General features: G+C 27.9%; 1 protein-coding gene across 3 annotated transcripts in view; it reads right to left on the minus strand.

Annotated features, from left to right (window-relative positions):
• The window catches only part of LOC148235453 (uncharacterized), a 598,142-nt gene that overhangs the window by 429,746 nt on the left and 143,670 nt on the right, over positions 1 to 24,726 (minus strand). The window lies entirely within an intron of this gene.

Here is a 24,726-nt window from a genome sequence, read left to right on the forward strand (position 1 = left end):
ATGTTTTTGCATGTAAATACGCCATCATATTGAAAATCGAATTGAACCCTTCGTGATTCAGCTGTATCAGATGAAACTTTTAAAGATTGTCTCGGTCGATTCGGTGCAGCGCCGCTTGGCGGTAGTTTAATCTCCTCAAACCCAGTGCACATTGCAATGTACAATAACCATTATCGATTTATTTTCACCGGGACCTTTTGTACATCACAGTGTATACTATGTTATTTAAAAATGCATCATAATATTTCAAAATTAAAAAAAAATCATCCCTATTTAATTCACTAAATAAAAAAAATTCTACGAAAAAAACAATGCCCGTTAATGTACATAAAAATATTTTTTTCACGAAAAATAAAAATTCAAGTTAATGGAAAAAGCGAAGTAGAAAATCTAAAAAACACATTATAAAATACTAATAGTACAACTGATATTAGCGTAGAATATTAAATGTATAATAAATCAAATCATTTTATTTTTGTAGTAAAGTTCATTATTATTCAGCAATTTTAAAAAATCTTTGAAATTATCGTTGGCAACATTATACACGTTATTTTATATTTTTTCAGACCGCCTACCTTTAAAATATTTCAATGATAACCTGATATTCAGTATTATTTTGTAATGATATATTACCCTTAATGTAAAAGAATATCATTTTATTTAAAAAAAATACGCTATCTTGCGAGAAAATAGGGTAATAAAAAAAGCATTTTATTTCAATATCCAACACTTCAAATAAAGCTCGAGTTTTCCACCACCGCAAACAAAACATGGCTCCCCTTAATTTCATCTTCAAACACCATTATTTAAGAGCCACATTTCTCACTTAAAAAAAGGAAACAAGAAGAGAAAACACCAAGACTCCCGGAACAATAATAGCTTGCTCCCATTGCATCGAGTCTACAGCAATTAGCCATATTCCGCTAATAAATAAAACCACCCTCATCCCCAAACCGAAACGATAAGAACGAAAACCGAGGGGGTTTAAGCAAAACCTTAAAGGGTGAACCTTGAACAAACGGACCGCTATTCTATAATATATAATTTGAACAACAATGGTTCGTTAGCTTCCAACTTTATTTTTCTCAATTTTTCTATATGCAGTCAAAAATTCAATAGTTGCCTTAAAGATGAACTAAAAAAACGTACGCCTAAAGAATAATTTTAAAATATAAAAATGTCGAAATAACACTTGTCATCATGCGATATATTTCCCATATTTAAATAATATATGTATAAAAACTAAATAAATTCCATTTGTAATGAAAAATAGCATAAAATATGTATTAAAAACTATGTTAACAGCTTAACGCCCGAGGACTCGTATACGAGTCTTAAAAGAGCATTAACTCAGGCATGAGTTCTGCGTCATGCGTTTTCTTTTATTAAAAAAATACTGGGATATCATCAAGTTTGCCTCTATATCATATTTAGAGATGCTAGTATACTATTAAATAAAAAATAAATTATATTTTACTGCAAATTTCTGTAAAAAGATTCGTCTTATCCCATTGCGACGCAATGCAATGAGACGTCACCTTTTTGGGGCGCGTGAATTTCTTAATGAAATATATGATCCATAATTATTTATTTCACATAAAAAATAATATTTTATGTTACGCTTCTTGAACAGAAATAAATTTCAGGGACACACTGTGTGGCTAGGTAAACATAAAACCAATCCAATCAAAAGAAATCGAAACATCCCGGTTGATAGTACATCAATTAACAAAGTTTTTCAACCTAAACTTCTGTATGTTATTGCAAAATTGTTACGGTATATGTAGATAAATTAGATAGCACAGTAATCAAAGAACTTCCAAAAAATATCATCCATTAACTTACGAACATTTTTACCGGGTGTTTGTTTTTTTGAAATTTTCATCACCATTTGGATAACCGCAATGATTCACAGATTAAGAAATCAGGAGAAAAAAGCTACAAATCGGATAAATTATCGTCGTATTAGTTTATTGCAGTCATTAACCATTTAGGCACGTATGACGTGCACCGCATGAGGATCAAAATTCCCCATTAAAAATCCTGCACATATGGATGGAAGAAAATAGTGCCCTGTTTTATCATCTTCTTATAAGAACAATAGTTTCATTCAAATAACTTGATTACTATAAAAAATGGATTCAAGCTTTAGATGTAAAAAAAAAAATTATTCGAAAAAATGTTCAATTTATCGTTTTTTCAAATTTACGACCCCAACTTGTCGGCACACACAAAGGATTTCAGTTTTTGACACATTCAAGTCCCTTAAAGAATGATGTTTATTAGGGTATTTTAAGTATTATTTTTTGTCGGATTTTTATACATATGTATGACATCTTCAAAATGGCATCTTATTTGAAAAAAACACTATTAGAATCATCAAAAGATCGCGATTTAGATTCAGATATTGTACATCGAGTGAAACTGATATTGAAGAACAAGAGCGCCATGAAGTAGACAATTTTTTGAAAAACCTCAAATATTAATATGAATTTTATCTTAATCTCCATTAAAAAAAAATGGCGTCCCTGGGACTGAAAATCTGTTTTAGGCATACGAGCCTGAAGGGTTAAGTAAAATAATTTGAGTACAAAATAATATTATTGCGCTTAAAAGAATCTCTGAGGAATAAAATCATGAACAAATTAATACGTATTTTTTATTCCTAATATTTTGTATAAATTAATAATGGTTGCCATAATTACAGACTAGTTATTTATAATTAATTATTATGTATGTTTAAATGCTTCTATAAATTTTTGTATAAACGATTTTTAAAAAATATCCGTTTATAATGTAATGTAATTTGCACTCACCTTATTTTTCTGCGTTCTTTTTCTGCTCACACCTGTCACGGACACATTTATTTTTATCACTGCACTTTTAAACCACACACTTTCACTATTCATATTTTTTTCATTATTTACACTTTTTTTATCTATTTTAATATTTTTCTATATAAAAACACTCAATATGAATAGGAATTTCACAAATTCTGCACATCTTTCCTTATTGCATGTGCAAAACAAACAAGACACTTTTTTCTCACATATTTATCCGCACTTTTTACTTTTACTAACTGATGATTTTTAAATTATCTGGAAGACTTTCTAGTGGATCGACAACACGGCCACGGCAAGATGTGATAGAAACTAATGAAATCTCGTCAGAATCGATAAATTACACTGAATGCTGCATCCAGCCTTACTCAAAAGAAAATCTTTAAATTAAATTTTGCTGTTACGATTCAAATTTCGATAGATACTGAACGAATAAAACAATGCGCATTGAAATAAATGAAAAATATTTTTCTTTTTTTTTATTCCATTGTTTTTTTTTTTTTAAATATTAACACCTCATATATTTATTACAATCCGTAAGGCCGGTTTCACACGTGCCGGGTGGATTTGCCCGGCACCGGGCCGGCGCCGTGTAGTGGGGGATGGTGTTGTATGGGCTAGTACCTATCATTTCAGACGTGCCGGACAAATCTACCCGGCGCCGGCCCGACGCTGCCCATACAACACCACCCCCACTACACGGCGCCGGGCAAATCCATCCGGCACGTGTGAAACCGGCCTTATACATTGAGGCTTTTATATATATATTGTATGGCCGATTTTTCTGGGCTTTTTGCCATGTCTATCATCTGAGCGTTATGAAAAGTAGATATCATTCTAAAATCTCTTTTCTTATTTGTTTTCCAAATTTGGATAAGCGTTTTCTGCCATGTTTCATCTGTAGGGCCTTAATTTTATATTTTTGAGATTCTTGCAGACTCCTATTTTTCTGGTTTGTTCTACAAAGTTATGTTTTCCGTAAAAATAAATATTTTGCGAGTAAAACGATATTTTAAAAATTGTCAGCATGAACACAGTGCCACTTGTCCAGATATGGGTTTAATACTTTCATCGCCGTGTTTACTAATCTTCCTGTATTTTCGGTGTATAATTTGAAATTATAAATATAACCGGTATTTGATTCATAAACAATTCTAGTCAACATTTCATATTTGATTGAGGACGAGAAATAAGTCTATATAACCATGGAATTCTTTCATCCAGGGAAAGGATTTGCTTTGACTTGTAAACATGATTGAATTTGTCTAAAGAGTAATCAACAATTGATTTCATTTTCGCCAACCTATCTGTACTATTTGAAATTGTTGCATTTTTAATAAAATACAAAAAAGTTAAAAATTTGTCAAAATCTATTTCTTGGCATAATTTTTCGAAATATCGGTTTGTTGAATTAATACCCAATATAATACGTAAACTAAAACACTTTTTCAGTACACTTACTGTCACATCATTCCTTTGTGCGTTTTTTTCTATATTTTTGTACCTAAATTATTTATCTGAATTAAAGCTACATTTGTAAGAGTTAAAGAAGAATGGTTTACTATTCAAAAAAAGTATAAATTCGTATTATATTGTCACAATACATGCCTGCTCATGATTAAACCTTCCTGTTGATGAAGTAGCAAAGATCATTATATTTAGTATTCGCGTGCAATATTTATAAATTATGATATTGCTATTTGTCAGTTTCCACAAAACTTTACACGCAAGAACTCCCACATACACAAACACATCAACAAAGATTAATGCCCGGTCAACATAAAGTGATCGATGACGAGGGCTGGGGCATATTTAAACCCTTAAAACTTTCAACCCTTTCGTTGGCCGACATCACCAGCTTAAACACCTTTGACCTCAGATTTTTTTTGTTTCGAAAAAGACCGAAAATCAGAGCTGCGGACGAGGTTTAATTAAAGTTTGGGCGTTTCGACCCCCTCGGCTTAGGGGGTGGTGGCGGTCGGGCCGGCAATTTCATTTTATCATGATGTTACGGCAACGGTCGGTGAAATAGGGATGTCCCGATCGCAGATAGCTGATGTGTAGCTAATTCCGTGAAACTGATTGCACGATCACATATTGAAGTGGAATTCGTTACGGGACACCATTGCACCCTTGGGGAAAGTGTTTTGAATTAGGGTGAAGCTGCAGAAACAGGACTTCTCTGTGCATGTTTGCAAATACAGCAATTTAAGAGTGTAAGCTTAGTCTATAACTATTGCTAGTTTTAGAACCTTCATAAGTTATTGGTTAATTCGCTTAGGTTACGTTTAGGTTTAAACAGCAAATGGACACTTATAAATAAGTATGAAATATATAAGTCAAATTCGTTTTTAACTTATGCACTCCGTCATGACATCTTGCAGACTGACTCATAGTTGCTCCCATTCATGGTAATAATTACATGTACTGCGCACATTTACCTGAATCTTATTATACAATATAGCATCAATCTGTATGTATTACAACATCCAAATTGTCTCTACTATCAACACTGAAACAAGATATAATTTCAAATTAGGACCTTCGCACACAGGAAAAAATATAAATGATAAACGCGCCAATTCATTAGCGAATTCCGCCACTCTGTTTATTCGGCGCGCTCGTTAAGCGTCGAAAGTTGGCCTATAAAAAAGCTCCGTAGGAAAAGCTCACGACGGGCGAGCTTTCTTCGCTGTTCCATTTTTTTTAACGCCGAAGGAAAATATATATTTATCACGTCGCCGTGTTTTATGTGCATGCGTTATGAGATCTGTTAAAAGTTCGCGCCCGTCAAAGTGGGGCGAAAATGGCGTAAACGGAGGGGGCGAAGGAGAGAAACGGGGAAAAAACGCGAGCCGAACTTTGAGCGCCCGGATGGAAAATCTGACGTGAACAAATGACATTTCGCTTATTATGAATGTGTCGTGACGCCTAATCGCGCTTTTGTAGTCGACCGTAAACTATTTTTCAAAAAATAAGACGTCACGTACGTATACATATACACAGATGTTACGCTAAGAAGTTCACAAAAGTTCACAAAAACAGCAATAAAGAAAAAAGAACTTTGATTTATTTAATTTTATCAAATATTTTTTTTTATTAAAACAAGAATTTTAAATGCATTAGAACAATGTAAATGAAATATTAAAATATATACATATTAACATATTTTTTATATAATTAAAAAAATCCTTACAGTTTTATACAATAATATTGAAATAAAAAACAGAAAAAAAATTAAAATGACGATCTTTTTAATAGCAAAAATTAGAATTGCTATCAAGATTTTGTAAAAAAAAATAGTGTTATTACCTTGTGAAAGTTTAATATTAAATTATATGATTTAACAATATTTTATTTTAAAAGATTTTACCATGATAAAGAAATTAAGTGAATTATTATACATTATAGTGCTTAACCATTTTTATGCTTAAAATAGAGATATTTTTTATGAAAATATTAAAAAATATATTAATAGTTAAAATTTAGAGTCAAAATATTTATACTTTGTTCCAATAAAAAAGAAACATAGGAAAATAAAATATATATGTAAGTGCTTCTGCTTATAAAGCAATCGATAAATGCTATTTGTTTGTTGCTAAGTGTCCGTTTTATGTTCGTACCTAAATTTAATCTAAACGAATATACCAAACCCAATGGAAGTTTCAAAACTGATTATTCATTTAAATTAAATTAAGACAACTATGACCTAACAGATTACCCCAATGCGTCACGATGGTTTAAATTATACATTGCATTATTTCAATACACAAAAAATATATAATTAAAATAATACATAAAAAGAATCAACCAAAAAAAGTTATAAAATATTAAAATTATATAATGCGAATCGGACCAGCTCCTCGTAGCTGACGTGAAACAGCAATATCAGCAATCATATATTATACTATTTTAAACTTTCATTAGGTTTGGTTTGAGTTTAAACAGACGTTTCTCAGCTAGCAAATTAAGATTCATAGACATTTTAGAGTAGCATATAATTTCACTAGCAACAATTAATTAAATTAAAATTTTAATGTACTATGTTGCGTTAACACAGTCAGTTCGAGAGCTATCCATTTCATCATTATTCATAATTGAGAAAGAGATGTCAAGTTTGGGTTTACGCGCCTAATATTAGATCTAAAGCACATGATACGGATATATGTTTTATATAATTATCATTACTCCTGTTTATATTTTGAACAAATTTATAGATAATAAAGGCATTCATTTTTTTCATATCTATCAATCGGTATTACTTAAGTATTTATAATTTAGTTTTTGTAACAATTTATTAGAAAAAAATTTGATTTTATCACATGTGAAAGTGATAAGGGTAAAAAATTCAAGAGTGTAAAGGAACTGACTGTGTTAACGCAAATATAGTAGAGCAAAAATATATAAATCTACTGATGAACATTAATTTAAATATACTTTCTCTAAAACGTCAGTAAAACTTATCCTTTACTAGTAAAACATATTTATATACATAGTAATAGAATCATGATTTGTACACAATATTGTGTTAAAATAACTCTTTAATATATGACTAAGATATGTAATTGCCTAAATATTTTTTTCTTTAACAGTGCAACGAAAATCATTTTTTATTTTGAGATGTTAGTATGTCACTTCATGCATATTTTCATATCTGAAGTTATTAAGTAAATTATATATGTATGCTAGTGAAAATATAACTTTACTGTTACATATCTAGTTTGCTCACAATGAACTAAAACTTATAACTTATTACATATTAAGCAAGATATGCATTCTCCTGAAATATTTTAATAATATCTAACACATGCCGATGCAATATACTATTATTGCTAATATCATTTATCATAAAATTACGTTTTACTTCTAATTATTATTAATCTGCTTTTTTATTAAATAAATAAGCTTATTATTTTATATACTTTTGTATTATGATCAATGTAAATATATATAATAACAATTTATAAATGCTTCTTTCTTTACTTTAGGTGTAGTTTTACATCATTTTTTACTATCAAATTAAGTTATTTATTATCTAGTATTATATCTAAATTTGTGAGCTTATAAAGAATATAGATCAAAGGGCCATAATAGAGTTCCAAAATGTGCTTGGTTTATTTAAAGCACAAGTATTAATCATTCGTTCCCCTTTTTATCACGTTTATTTGTTTACTAATGGTTTAAGGCCATAGACTTTTTAAAATATGGGTCTTTTAAAGCTATTATAATATATAAAATAAAACGATAAATTATTAAATACATGCATTTAATTAAATGCAGTTTGAAACCGTACATGATTTATAGATTTTCTAATTTACAAGGGCACCGAAAGCCCTACATAAATAAGACTTTTCTTGGGGTACGACCCCATAATCCTTCGCCGCCCCTTGAATCGAGAGGGTCAAGGAACGCGCCCTTCCGTTCATCCCGAAAGCAACATATGCACCGCTTCAATACACCTAAAATAAACAAACACAGATCCGCAAAACTTTTCCTCTTTCGCCAAACGCAATTGTAAAAATTGAAAATAGACATTTCTCGAACAACCCTACCTAAACTGATCCGAATCCATCATTGTTGTCGATCAAACTTTTCAGAGTAGCTACTAGTACGTGGTGTATCAAAAGCTGGTCTTTTAAAAGCCCTTGTATTTCATATCGAATGAAATACACACGCACACAGACGCTAACGAAACTTTTTTTCTTCTTCTCGCCTTAGAAACTATTCAGATAAATCACGCACAAGAGCAACTCCTGATATGTAATTCAGCAAAGTTTCTTCTTATTCCTCTAAATAGATAAAGTAAAGGGAGAGTGATAGAGAAAAATCGGACCCGATCCGTTTTCCGGGTTGCCTCGAGGGCACCTCGAAAAGAAAATATTTGCATAATAAGTTAGGCTCAATCGCAAATTGAGTTAGATCGGCGGACAGAGGGAGACACAATTATCCATCTGTTGTAGGAAGTTATGAAGGAGGCTGAAATTTTACGTAATCTTGTTTACGTAGCGCTCTGAAAGTAATTATGCGGATACAGCCTGTGGCGACAGAAAGAAGTGCGAGTTAATTAAGTATAAATTTAATTTAAAGATGACCGCAAGTCGATCCAAATGCAAAAGTTAACTTTTAGATAATATATTGTTAATGTAAATCTTGAGGAAGATTTATTTAACTGGTAATATTCAAAATAAGTACAATTATAACAACACATTCAGAGCATCACTTGAGGTGAGTTTATCTGTTAATTTCTGTGATTGAGCACTCCCCGTGTGAATATCAGTTATATAAAACTTATTTGTTTTAAAAGACAACATACTATATCAGCACTAAAAAAATATTAAAGCAATGTATTTTTTTCTGGTTTCAAATAGAATAACAGTAATTACTAGTATCGAATCCTGCCTGCGGCAGATTTGCGTATCACCGTCATCTTCAAACATCATCCGGATAATTATTAAGTTAAGTTATTCAAAAATGTTACTCTTACTGATCCTTGCCTTGATAAGAAACGTAAGATACAATTATCTATATTAAACTATTTAAATCAAAATAATATTTTCTATATAAATCGACACTTCAAACAATCGTAGTTATATGGCATTCTTTATTTGTTTCATCCATCTCTAGGGAAATCTTTATTTTTGATTATATTTTCAGTGTTTAAAAAAGTCAGTACTCATGTGTGATGTGATTTAAACCTTTTATATTTTATAAGCATATATAAATATTAAGGTGTTGTAGAATATCACAACCATTATACTAATCGTCTCTCTTATTAAATATATGCGATAAGTAACGTCTTTTATGATTTATTGCTTGATATTTTTTATCAGGTGTAACATGAAATATAATGTCGGTACAACTAAAACATATTTAAAATATATACGCACGGAGTGCTATTGAATAAATTTATGTATATCAAAAATATTGCTTACATTATTTTTTATATTTTATTATCTTAGTATAAAAAACTTTAAAAAACGTTACGAGATGTTTTTTTATAGCGTTTTTTAATTTAAAATTCTGGGTTTGAATCCAAAATAAACCTTTTTGTTTTATTAATTTTATCGTATTTGAGAATTCAGAGCTACTGAGTATTATATGATATTATAATTCCAATCTATTACAATTGATTAGATTTTCCTAAATTTTAAATAAATATATTAATAAATAATTCAAAACAAGCCAAGTCGTACGTATTATGTATAAAAAAACTCTCATAATGAGCTATTTATAGCTCATAGAAATTATTATAAATGTATATAAGAATATTTAAAATATAACTGATTTAAGTTTATGCATCTTAAGTAAGACGTATTTGATGTATATATTTAAATTTGCGTTTAATTTATTTCTGTAAGGATTTTTTTAATATAATTTTAATCTCTTAAGTATAAATGAATTTTGAATAAAAAGCATTAGCAGTTTTTATATTTTAATAGTTTATATAATAAATCTTAATGTCTTTTTGATTTTTTTTTGCATATAACAATTAATTAAAGTAATATTTATATACTAATGCTTACAATAGATCATAAGTAATAATTAAGGCTTACTTAATGCTAATAATAAAATACAAAGCAAATTAATCTTGTGATTATACGATAATAGTATCATTATGTTTAAGACAGAATCCTTTTGTAATACAAATAACTTAGCAAATTAGCTGCAGTCATTAGGACGAAATTAAAATTGCCTAAAAATAGATTTACTAGTTATATAGGTATGATTGAAAATTTAAATGGTTGGATGTTCGAAAAATATGGTTGAACCATAAGTAACATATAGCATTGATTCGATTTTTGGACATGTTAAATGGTTTTATACTGAATTATATATTATTTCTATACATAAATAAAAATTACATATATAAGTCTGATTGATCAAATAAATAATATATTACTAATAATTATTAATAATAATTAATTAAGGTGTAAAATTAAACTGTATAATATAACTTGAAGGACATCTGCAAAATAAAAAAACGCAGGTTTTATTATTGTAATATAGAAACAATTTTGTACATTGAAACCAAATTTATAATATTGTATACTTTTGCCTGTTTATATTTTTGTTATATTTTATGTGTTTTTATTTTTTTGTTAAAAATACACTTAGCTATAAGCGAAAAAAATAAACAAAATATTTAAAAAAAAGTATATTACAAAAAAACATTTATTTTTATTGGATAGAAATGCATGATTTATTACTGTATTAAAAAAACAGTGTTATGTGTAATAAGCTTTCAAAGTATTTAATTTTTTAGTTTTTAGAAAATTGTTTTTAGTCAATAGTTTTACAAAATATTCTGTTAATATTAACAATATATTTCTATATGTTATGAATATAGTAAAAATATTTAATTAAACTTCTGAAAATAATCAAAATATATAACAGCACGGTAAGTTTTTCATTATAAAAAACATTATTATTAATATTTAATTTTTAAAAAAAGACAGGCGATACAGATAATAGATTTAGTACATTTTTATCTTCAAACTTTACACAATATATTTTTTGTACTTTAATTTTTTTTACATTGTGGCTAATAACACAATTGTAAACATTAACCTAGTTATAAAACAGTAACACGTATATAATAGCAAGTTTATAAAATAAATTATTATATTGAAATAAACGTTTTATAAAAAAAAATTTAAATTCATATTGCCTAAAAAAAATCATTTTTACTTACTAAAAAAAAATACTTTTAAATAAAAATTCTGAAAACCTACTAAGCAATAAATTAGTTATTTTAAATAAAAATAAGCTTATGCTTTTACAGCTATATATATATATATTTAAATATAAATACACCGATGTCTTTTTATAATAATATTATAAGAGCAATAACATCAACGTACAGCTTAAATTGTGTTTATAAATATATTTTTATAGTTATGAATGTATTTATCTACATGTTGAAAAATGTTTTTAATAGGTTAAAGATACATCAGTGGTATTTTTTATTATTTTTGTACTTAAGTAGCAGTAGTGTTCTTTAAAACAAATTATTGTATTATCGAAGCTTTAAACAATCCAGATTGATGGCGATCGATGTTTTTGCATTTTCAACTCGTTTTTTGAAATATATATTTCAATGACATGTTTGGGAATCTTCTTATTTCCAAAGCAGCTATCATCCCACGGGTAGATAGGCACAGGCCGTATCATAAGAGAGACATCCCGATTCCTGGTTAAAAGTTCTACCCATGTACCCGCATTGTCAGAACGTGTCGTAAAAATGAATAGGTCTGAGTAGGTGCGCGTCGGGGGCGCCAATTCCGGCTGGTTTCCGCGTCTGCATTTTCAAGTAGGAAATGGATGAAAACCCGGATGCATATCCGGTGCGGTGACGCTGGCAATGTTGGCCATCGCTTCCAACAGCCGTGGATGCAAAGACAGACAACACACGGCGCGTTTTCACAGTCGGGGGGTACACGCCAGACATCATGCATGGCAAAGCACCCCAAGCTTTTGAAGTGAGCTACCCCCATTGTCGTCTTTGCGGGGCCGGCAGAGGGAGGGGGAGTGACAACCATGGGGCGTCATTACTTCTGTGCTTGTTCAAAGGGACGAGGGTGGGTATTGGGGGGTGGCCGTCGAAAGAGTGCTATTTGTCGCTCTTTCACTTACCGTGGGTGGTGTTAATATCACTTTTGTTTTTAAGTGAGAGACGCGCGAGCGATTTTTTCTCGCAAATGAAAGATGGCTGCGGAGGTACCTTTTGGGTGGTATTGGCAGAGTTGTATTAAATAAAGTTCTTGTACATTTTTATTTTAAGAGTTTACTGGATTTTTTTGAGATCTCACTGTAGTGCCAAGTGAGCTATGTGTATCATAACAATATTAATTCTTACAAAATATCACTTTTGATGAATGAGATTTTTAATTTTCATATTAATATTACTTGTTTAGCGTGTCTATAATTTTAAACTGTAAAAATATTAAGTATCAATAAAAACACAGTCCTTGAATTGACAGATAAGTTTAACACATTGATTAAACACCAAATTTCAACCTTACTTATCTTTGGGGATTTCGAAGCATTTCCAAGCATTTCAAAAAAGGGTGTGAAAGTAATTCAATTTTGAATTTAAATTATAACTTATTTATTTAAAATATCCTTTTCTAGGTCTTGTTGAGTTAAGTTGTTGATTTCAGTTTATTATTTCAACAATTTTCTCTATATAATGTTGTTTTTAAGTTGTGGATTTTTGTGATTGTAAGCACAAAGCATTGACTGACATTGACACGCAAAACTACAGGAAAGAATCTAGTAAATTAAATCGCGCATAATGGCCATTTTAGGTATATATTTAATATCAATATTAGTTATTTGAAAATTAAATATGAACCAGTAACGTATACAATATTTTTCTATTGATCATTTGACTTATAAACATTTCTGTAACTCAATTTACTTTGGTTAAGTAAATAAAAAGTTCTATGTAATAATCGATTTAAGTTAAATGCATTTGTTATTTATTCATGAAAACCAGAAGTATGTTCTTCCTCTGAAACTAGAAGAGATATATCTAACAATAATATAAAATCTCTGAAAGGAAGAAACAAACAAGAGGATAGCAATGCAATTAATTAAATATTTAAGCATATATTTACTAGAATTTTAATAGAAATTCCAATTCAAATTATTTCCCCGTTTCAAATTATTTTTAATAAAATATTTTTCAATCTATTCTTTAAGTATTCATTAGTATTTTAATAAAATGTTTTAAGATTATTATTAAAACAAACTTTAAAAACATCTTTTTCTATAATTATAACAGCCAAGGAAAAAAACACTAATAGCCAACAAGCAAAATAAAATAGGAAAACCCCTTTTTAATTGCTGAAATCCAGAAATTACTCATATTTCTGAGTTAATTTTGTAGAGCTGTGTTATTTTATCAATTATTTATATCGAAATTAAAATTAAAAATCGATATTAACAATTTTATCAATTGTTAATATCGATTTTTACATCTCTTTGAAGTGAATACAATTTTTTTTTTAGTTTTTCTAATTAATTAATATTTTTATAAAAACCCTGATTTTTACGCGGCATTATCTACAGGCAAATTGTGACCTTTTTGTATTTTGAATTTTATCATATTATTTTTTATAGTATTTATAAGTTATGGCTATAAATACATATAACGAAAAAGCGCTTTGTAATTGCTGAAATTCCAGAAATGACTCATATTTCTAACTTGATGTTGTGTGGTTGTGGACTTTCTTAATAGATAATATCGATTTTTTTAAATAAATACAAATAAAATTTAGTTTTAAGTCTGTCTAGTAATTTGTTATTGTAATATTTTTTTAATCATACCAAGTTGTATTTTTGGCAACATATATTATAAAAACTAAATTTTATAACATCTTATTTTTTTTTAAATATAATATACATAGTCTTGACACTTTTATTGTTTTTATAACATATTTGTGTAAATATCAGTATTCACTTTTTAAAATATATATTTTATATAATAAATTTGAATATTTAATTATTTTTTTAAAAAAATTCTTAAATTTTACATATATACATATTAACAAATCTACCTATAAATAGTTTATCTACATTTCATAGAGTGGATGACGTTAGATTAATTGTAATATATTATATATAAATAAGTAGTCTTGATTTTTGTACTAACTATTTCAACTATATTTTTTGTAATTCTTCATAACTTCAAAAATGTATTTGAATATTTTATCGTTTACTTTTCTTTAATCGAATAGAGCAAATAACAAATACTTGTAAAGTTTAATTTCAAGTAATAAGATCTAGTATATGTAAGATATAAAAGTGTATATAATTTAGAAGCCCGATAATAAATAGCAAATACTGATATTTTTATGAAGCATTATAGTTAATTACTAACAGTTATAAAATGTGTAATTATAAAATATAATTGTTTTAATTAAATAATCAAATATTTTACTATATATTAGGAAAAATAAAAAAATTACAGAATAAATCTTGAATACAGGTTTATACACCCATAATAAAGCTTTAAGCTAGTACAAAAATTTATTTTATTTATACCTAATGCAAAAAATACTAATATTAGTAAAATAAATATATTTAGGCAGACTTATAATACAACATTATTCATATTAAAATTGAGAAAGTCCACAGCCAGCATAATAGTCCACAGCCAAAAAAACCAGCTATTGAGAAAGTCCACAGCTGCATAATATTTCCTTGAATATATAAGTAATTTCTGGAATTTTGGCATTTACAAAGTGTTTTTTTTTCTAATTATTTTATTTTTATTGGTTTTTAGTTATAATGATAATGGTTATTATAAATAACATTTAAATAATTAGAGCAATTTCGTAAAACACACAATCAAACACAAAAAATGATAAACGGAATTAAGCTATAGATAATAAAGCGGTACATCTAAGAAAAAATCTCTACTTAAGTTATTAATACACAAAGCCTTTTTTTAATAATTTAAATAAAATTTAAAAATATTTTACTACAAATAACAAATATTTTTAAAATGTGATAATATAAAAGAGGTAAATCTCACAAAAAAAGTAAATCGAACGGTTGAAAGATTTTTTATTGGATATAAATTTATAAATTAAAATACAAACAAATTTAATCTCGAGAGAGCAAAATAATATCTGATGCAAACCTATTTATTGATCTAAAAACAATAAGTAATTTAAAAAATGCACTGTATAATAAAATACATTTTGTTATATCTTTTTATTAGAATTTGCAGCAAAAAACTGCTCTTAGAACAACCAGAGATATGTTAACTATGTTAATCTTATAACAACAAAGTTCATAATATTTTACAATAAATTTATTTATCAAATGTATTAATTAATCTTTTATTCACATTACTAAATGTATTATTCACATTACTTACAATTTCACATTTATAAAATGCATTAAGCAAAATGTATTTATATATATACCCACATATGTGTAGAAATACACTAAGTATTTTATGTTTATAAAGTTCAATATTAAGATAAATTATCGTACCCTACTCCTTTTAAAATTACTTTAAAAAAAATCAATGATAAAAGATATTTAGCCTAATAAAACCTATTTAGCCTAATTTCTAATTTAATAGAATGGTTTTAAAGGTGCAATTTCAAATTGTTGACACTAAAAAAAAATATGTGATTAATTTTGTTCAAATAAAGTATTAATTTTGTTGATTTTTTTCTCACAAATCATTATTGCTTTGTCACCATTTAGGTATCTGTGGTTCTTTGTTTGCCTTTATTTCAATGCGACCCCTATATTGTGAGTTTTTAACAAAAGTAAAAGAGAGAGGCCGATCAGCTCTGAGCGATAAGTCAAGCAGGAGTTTTTTTGCATAGACTTTTTTCAGAAAGATGTAACATGATTTAAAACGGTCCAAGTTGGGTGGTTATTATTGAAGAAAGTGTAAGTGAAAGTGGGGTGGTTTTCACAACTTTTATACGAGGGGAAAACGTCAAGAGGATCCGACTAGGTTAGCAAAATAAAAAAGGTTCTAAAACTTGATTTAATTTTATATTTTTGACTAGATTGTTAAGCGTTTCGCGTCAAATAAAACCGTCGTACATATTAAAAAAAATATACGAGTGACTTTGACAAAAAATATAAACAACTTCTAAAAGATTTAGTAGTATTTTCTTGCTGAATCCTTATCGCAAAGCTTTCTAAATCCAACTGATAACTTGTGACAGCAAGACGTAAAAGCTTTCAGATGTATATTTTAATACTTGTACGTTATTTAGATTTGATAAATTGAATTTCGTTTTATTCTTACATATACATATATCATTTTGCGAAGCAATGTAATGATTATTTTCCATGGCAAGCACTGTCTGTATAACATCGTACTAGAATCAATAAATGAACCTATATGTTTATACACTAAAGTAATGAATTATTAATATACTTCATTAAGCATAAGCGACACTCGGTCGATATATACTTTTAAATAATTAATGACGATTCGATAACCTGTATAATGAATGTAGCATTAGGCATTAGTAAAATAAAATAGGAATAACGATTTATTTTGGTATAAATTAAGGGATTAAATCAAGTTCAAAGCTTCTGCCTTGTTTACTATTAATTCAGCTGAATATTAAGCTAAAAGCTCGAAGAAGGGAGATCAATCAAGACTATTGAAAAGTTTCTGATTGGATCGGATTTTTCGAGACCCTCAAAAAAAATGGCCAAATGTAGGAAAGAAAAGCTTTCACAGCAAACTTTTTGAATGATTGTTTTAACTGGTTTGCTAAAGTACGATGTTCAAGTAAAACGACTATGCGAAAGCTTAGACCGCACTATAAACTTGCGAAAAATGCGATCAAATTGTATTAGCTAAACAATGACATAAGTAAATATTTATCATTATAATATTAGCATATTAATTATAAATATTCTTATAAAAATGCATGTGTTTTAATTTTTAACTAATATATTTTTTTAATGATGTACAATATTTTTATCACTAAATTTTGGTAATAAACATTATATAATTGTGAAGCACAAATCAGGGTGCCCAATACATTTTTTTTTCATCTTTTATGTATTCGTAAATGTAATATTATAATATATTTAATAATATCATATAAAAACAACACACGCGAAATAACATACTTTAAAGGAAAAAAAGCACTTATTTAACATTTTATAATCGATCCTTAAATCAGATTCAACTTTTAGTATGTTTTCTATTACGCATAGCAAAGAACTATCGTTTCGTTCAAATCAGAGTTTTTGTACAGAATTTTCCATTTTCCGTGGCTCTTTTGATTCGCGTCAAAAAGCTCGCGCCTTTGTTCACGCATATATGGAAAAAGAGCTTTTAATCAATAATTTAATCAGTGCGATGGCAATCTAAAATCAATTATCCGCAACCGCATCGCGTTTTTGCTCTGTACATCCACTTTTCATATTATGTATGTTCATCGCGTGTCAAATTCATGTGTAATGGTTGTGCGCGAAATATGTCGACGGGCTCTGAAGAAAGTTTTACATTTTATATTTTGCGCTTAAAGTTTTTCCAAAGCTTGTGTTCTTCGAGGGGAACGCTTTGTATAAAATTCGGTTTACGCCGGAAGGCGGAAAGAATTTTTTGCAAAAAAGGATATAAAGAAAATCTTCTATATATTATCAAATTGAATTTTAAGTATACGATCTGAATATTGTGTGTTCTTGAATATGTGTTAAAGCTTATTTATCGATTTATATACTTGAAAAAAATAATTAAAATTTTCGCTATTTTTTTCATTTTATTTAAAATAATATTAAAAATAGCTTAAATGTTTTATTAAGTTGTCTATATTAAAGTACATTTGGCCGTCAGAAATTTGGTAATAAAAAAATCGGTTAGCCAAATATGGAGAAGTAAGGTATAACACGTGTGGTAAAGCAGCAAACATTAAGCATTAAATATTATGTTAAACTGTTAAGTACATTATAATAGTAGTAAGATGGTATATACAAGTCGTGTTTATTATATTTTACTGAAATTCAGATAAAGCAGTTTATTTTTTCTCGTCAAGCTATTTAACGTTTGTTTGAAGTCTATAAATATATGATAGAGTTTTTAAATTAAATTCATATTATCTCATGAGATTTTTGTGATCTATAGTGGATCAGTTTGACCTGAAACCACATTGAAACTCATTTAGGATCTCCTCACTGTATTTGCCTAATCTGTTATATATTTATAACGGTAAAACATATTTTTAATAATTGTTTAGTCTTGTTTCTTATGCATTAGACTATGAGTTAGGTTATGAAATCATCTATCACTAAAATGTACGCATTTTAATTGTGTTTATATCAGATAAATAGTTGATCATTAGCTAAGAGAAATATATTAAAATACAAAGTATCAGAACTAATCTTTTACTTATTTTAAAATATACTGTTTAATACAGTCATATTTATTTATTTTGAATATATTATAAATATAAATAAATTCTCTCTTAGTATTTTTTTAAAAAGAATAGCATTTTTTCTTGAATTATATGAGACGAATAATTTTTTTAATCTAATATATTACATGTAAATAGCAATTTATGACATTTTTTATATAAATATGATATATTATTATAAAAAACTTTTTTTTAATAATTACTGAAGGACATATGTAATTAAAACATTTATTAAACTATGTATTTATATGTTTAAAGGGTAGTCTAATTTAACAAATTTAAAATTAAATTAAAAGCAATTAGCACTTAAAAGTAGGCCGGCTTCTACTCTTGGCGGACGGTACGGATAAAAATTTTATGTCGTCCTAACAGGGGTCCTTTCTGGACCCCAATATCTTATGCCAAATTAACATCCTTTTTGACACAAAATTTCATGACAAAATCTTATTATATACATTTTAATAATTATAATACACCTTTATATAGAATTTTTTTCAGTTGTATAATATTATTTTTTACGTAATTTAAATTAAGTGCATTTTTACGTAATATAAATTACAAGTTGTGGAATATAATGGCATATATGTATATACAAATAGCAATATTTGACAAAATATAAATAGCAAATATTTTTATCAAATAATAAAATAATTAATAATTAAAATTTATTGTCAATATATTTCTAGCCTAAATTTTTTCATTTACAAACAAAGAATACATTAGAATATTTAAAATTGTATTAAAAACATAATAGCTCAAATAATTATTTATGCATACGGAAATCGAAATTTATGTATCCATATTATAAACCACACAAATTAATTTTTCATTGCAATTAACTCTTTATTTCTAAGACAAAAACTTTATCTATTTCTCGCCCTTTAAATCAATGATTGGCTGATTGTTGAAGAAGAAATATTATTTATGACTTTATTATATAATTTGAAGTTTGTAATAATTTTTACCAGTGTTTTTGCGACTTGTTTTATTAAATCTGTTACCCTTATACATTTTTTTCTTGTACTACGTTCTTCTATCATTTAATTCTAATATTTCATTAAGCTCATTTATATTTAGACTTAAATAAATATTAAATATTTGCATCGCTTGTAGTGCTATATTTTTTCGAAATTTTGGTTTTGGTTGGCATAATTTATAGCACAACCAAATGTTTATAAATATGAAAATATACTACATATATGTGCATACTTAAATATCACTTAAGAGCAAAGTCACTTCATAAATGCGTAAATGTTTTTCGGCAAAGCTTGTTCTAAAATCGCTTTCTTGGAGATGAGATTAAATTTGAAAGATTCTAGGTATAATATGTGCAAACAGAATAAAAGGTTATGTGCTATGCATGTTTTTTTTGTATTCCTAAATGCACAAAAAAAGTCTCAAAATTAACTGTGGCCAGAATTAACTAAAAACTATACCAACGTAGAAACAACATTTTATTACAGGATTACATAAAATATCTTTCATCGGATATGGGATCCTTTATGGCTCCCCTTCGCCTAGGCTTTGTTAAGTAACGTTTGATAGAACATTTAATAAATTTACAAAAATTGAATCTGGGCTACTTTCAAATAAACATTTGCTGTAGCGCAGTAATTGTATTACATTGATTAGGTATATTATAAAGGGACTAAAAATATACGTACAAACATATAAATTATTTATTATTAACTATTTTAATTTTTAATTCATAATTATGCAAATATATTCTCAGCTTTAAAGTTTAATAAATATTTTATTTTTCTAACGTGCAAATCAAGATTATATTATTCGTTAAAAGATAAACGGGTTAAAAACCACAATTGCTTTAAAATTAAGATAAATAAAACAGCACTAAAACTTAAACTATGCAAAGTATAAAGAAGCGAGTCTAACTTGAATTTACATCGCTGACATTTTAACCTTTACAAGGCAGACGTTAATTAAGACAAGCTGTGCTAATTTACAAAAGAAAATTAGCATCCTTTTACCAAACCCTTATTGCTTATTATTTGTTTTTTTATGAAAAACTATATAATTTTTTTTTTATACATTATACATATAAAACAAGCAAAGAGCGCGCTTTAAAACGACCGACATTCTCGAACAAAATAACCCGCGTAGCTTCTAATACGGTAATAGCACGACGAAAATTGTTAAATTTCCAGAACATTAACCTCGGACTTAATTACGGAAGATGGAGTAGTAGATTCCGTCGGAAAATTTAGCAATTTCGCACTATGCAACCGAGTACGTATACGTGCCAATGTCAAGAGCGTAAATTGTAACGTTTAACCGACACTTCAACCCTAAGCTATGATTAATTACGAAGCGTATACGTGGTCTGCTTAAAAAGGTTTCCGAACTTTTCCTTTCATATTTTTTGGGTCGAGTTTAAGTGCTGAATTATCTGATCCATCCTTTAAATGAATAATTTAAATGATGGATCTGATAATTTTACGACTAAACTCAAATTAAACTAATACTGTAAAAGTAAGAGAATTACTGTAAATATTAATGAAAAATGCAGTATTTAATATACACAGATTATTCGAGAATTGTTTGTTTAAAAATAAAATACACAAAGATGAAATACTGAGCACAATATTAATTGAATCAATGCATAATGAAGAATAACTGAAACTATTGTTGTCTTGAATACGTTATAAATACAGAATATATTAACAAGTAGGCTTTGAATAAAATACGCCCAAGTAAGTAGTACTCAAAAGTTGCTGTAACCGTTGAATTATTGGCAGGTTAAATATACAATGGATGAAGCATTTCAAAATAAGCTTGTATTGTGCAATAAATAATAACAAAATAACGATGTGGTAAAAGGTAGGTTAATAATACAAAGAACTCCATTAATAGCACTTCACTTTGCCATTGTAATTTATTTGTTTTGAATGATTTAAAGCAGCATTTTCCCAATTAGCTGTATTATCAGTTTACCTACTGTTCGTAATTTTTAAAATACGGCACATTTTTTTATCAATTCCCGGAAATCGTATCAGCAGGCAGCTTTATGCTTCGCATTTTTTCCAAAGGTTATTTCGTAAAGCTTGCTCGTTTAATTTCTTTCAGTGGTGAAAAACTCAAGACAGAAACTCGATATGTAATTTTCAATTTATTTTCTGTGGATGCTATTTTTTGGACGCTCTCAACTTAATGAGGTTTGAAGAAAATATTATAAAACTAAAAAAAAAACCTTAATCGATAGCAACTCTCAAAAATCGTATTTTCATCTTAATCGATTCTTATATTATATATTAGTTTGAAATACGTGTATAAATTTAATTTAAAATATGTATGATCTTATTTATAATTATTTAATAATAAAAAAACAATAAATTACGGTTTAATTTGAAACCTATTAAGTTAAATATTGTACATTTTAGTAGTATATTTTTTTCACCATTTTAAATTAAATAAAATGTAGAAAAACTACTTAAAGTTAAACCCGTTTAATCAATATTTTATGTATAGATTTTTATAAGACACGTGTTTTAAGGCAGTTTTATTTCTGAGCTGTTTGACATCAATGAAATAATAATTTGGGATTTGGCGATGATACTGTCAGTCAGGGGGCTAGTTTAAAAAAACATAAAAAGGGGTTAGTTTAAAAAAAACTGCCCTGGCAAATGAGCTCCGTGAAAAACCTTTGTTTTCTGTTTAGAAAAAAGATTGAGAAACACTTTTTCAGTTGAACCAGAAACAACAATTCGCAAGAGCTCGAAGCAGATTTACTGGTTTCTCCAGAGACTGTTTCATAACACATGAATGCCACAGAAAAGATGGGTACCGCACGTACTGTTCGAAAGGCAAAAACAGCAGCAACTGTTCTTTGTTAGTTCTCAGGATTATCTACGATTAAAATGCTAAAACGTGCCTTGAAATTGATTTGCATTTGGAAACAAATATTCTGGAGGTTTGATTATTCAACGATCGGTTTTTAAACCGATTAAAATTTTTACAGCGAAATCATATTGTAGAGAAATTGAAATTATACATAAAAAAGTAACCATAATTTATATTACTTCAGGAGATACTATATTAAAATGCGAGACGTCACCCTATTTTTATTTTATTTATTTATATATTAAAATTATGACCATCGTGACCTAACGCAAAAATAACATAAAATATATATACATAACCAAGGGCGGGTGGTAAAATACTTTCCTTCTCGGTCGTTCGCGTGTTAAGTGACGAGAATGAGTGAGAGATAAGAGCATGCGGTTCGCATGCCCTGACCTCTCCATTCATTCTCGTCATCTAACACGCTTACTCCAGTAGAGATCTTATATCGTTTGGAAAAAGAGTTTTTATAATTGACGAGTTGAATTGGTCAAGTAATTTGAGAATAGGTTTATGAAACCTTCAGAAAACCTAAAATAGATTAATTTTTTACAAGTAATGCATGATTAACTTTGATTCAAAATCCATGTTTATAGCGTCCACTTGTACACCAGATTCCAATGATCTTGAAACAAAGATACAAAAAAACATAAGATTAGTGACAATGGATCGACATTGACGAAAACCACGTTGTTGCTCGAGAAGTATACACCTGCAATAATTAAAACTGTATTTATGCAATACAATTTCAAATAATTTTGCAGGTGCTGAAAGTAACGCGATTGGCCTATAATTGTTAATGTGAGAATTGACACCCTTTTTATAAATCAGGGTGACCTGAGAGAATTTCACATATGTGGAAATGAGATTAAATATTAATTAATTAAACTAATTAATTACTGTTGCAAAATTAAACCAATTAGTATTGTAAATTTAGCTTAATCTATTTATATTCGCATGACCTTTACCTTATAAATCACCTTTTTATACATTAAGATTTATTTTAAAACACAAAGAGCAGTAATCAGAATGATATGATAAGAGCCATTAACTACTAAACAATCTCTAAAAAAAAAATTTTTGTATGTTCTTAAAAAATGACAATTTTGATAAATACAATTGTATCTAGTTAAAAAATATTTCTTTGCCACTTTATATGAAACGACCTAGTAAAATAAATTTAGCAAGAAAAAATAAATAAGGGTTGAACTTTTAAAGTGGACTTGTTTTATGAAATTTCAACGCAACATTTCCTTCGTCGCGTGGACGCCTTTTTTCGACACTATTTTTTCCTACTTTACAACAACACAATTAGTTAAACCGCGCGTTATAAGAAGTCGTAAAAATAAAATCGCTTACAAATCATATTTTTGTGACAGGCTAAAATTACGAGGGGGGTTAATTGTCGCTTTCGCGTTATCAGACCATAAAACGTTTAAGAATGCATGGGGAAGGATTAAAATTGACGCATTCAAGGTTTTACAATAATGACTGATAACTGGGGATTTTGTATCGATTGTCAGTTAGATAAAATGGAAAACTATTATTATGTCAAAAAATAGGTGACAGAAAAATATTATATTATTATATATAATAATTTTCTACATGACTTGACTAAAAGTCCAATTTAAGGGATCATTGACTTTGGATATTGGATTAGTTAGCTTTCTTATTAAAAAAAATGGCATACTTTGCTATTTTTGGAGAGTATAAAGAAATGTTTTATTATTAAAAAAAGCATTCTTTGCCATATGATATTTTGAATTTCAGAGTATTAAGTAATGGGTATTTAAAGTGGTTAAATGTTGATCTGCAAAATTGGAACTAGTAATTTTTCTGATATAAAAATTCCAACTACAAAATTAAATATACTTTATAATATGTATATGCATCATAAAGGTTCATTGCATTGTCGTTAGATGGCATATAATATAATTACTTAGAAAAAAATATCTAAGAATCAATATTCTGTTATTTTCCTTGATTGGGACATCACTACGTTGTAGTCCATTCCCTAATAAACTTACTACCGTAACATAGTTAGTGGCCTATTATATTAAAAAGTAATAAAAAATGTATTAATTAAACATACAATACTGCATTCTCGCAAGAAA

Source organism: Plectrocnemia conspersa, unplaced genomic scaffold (assembly GCF_051122295.1).
Source record: "Plectrocnemia conspersa isolate PC_06_02 unplaced genomic scaffold, ASM5112229v1 ptg000005l, whole genome shotgun sequence".
NCBI classification, from domain to species: Eukaryota; Metazoa; Arthropoda; class Insecta; order Trichoptera; family Polycentropodidae; genus Plectrocnemia; species Plectrocnemia conspersa.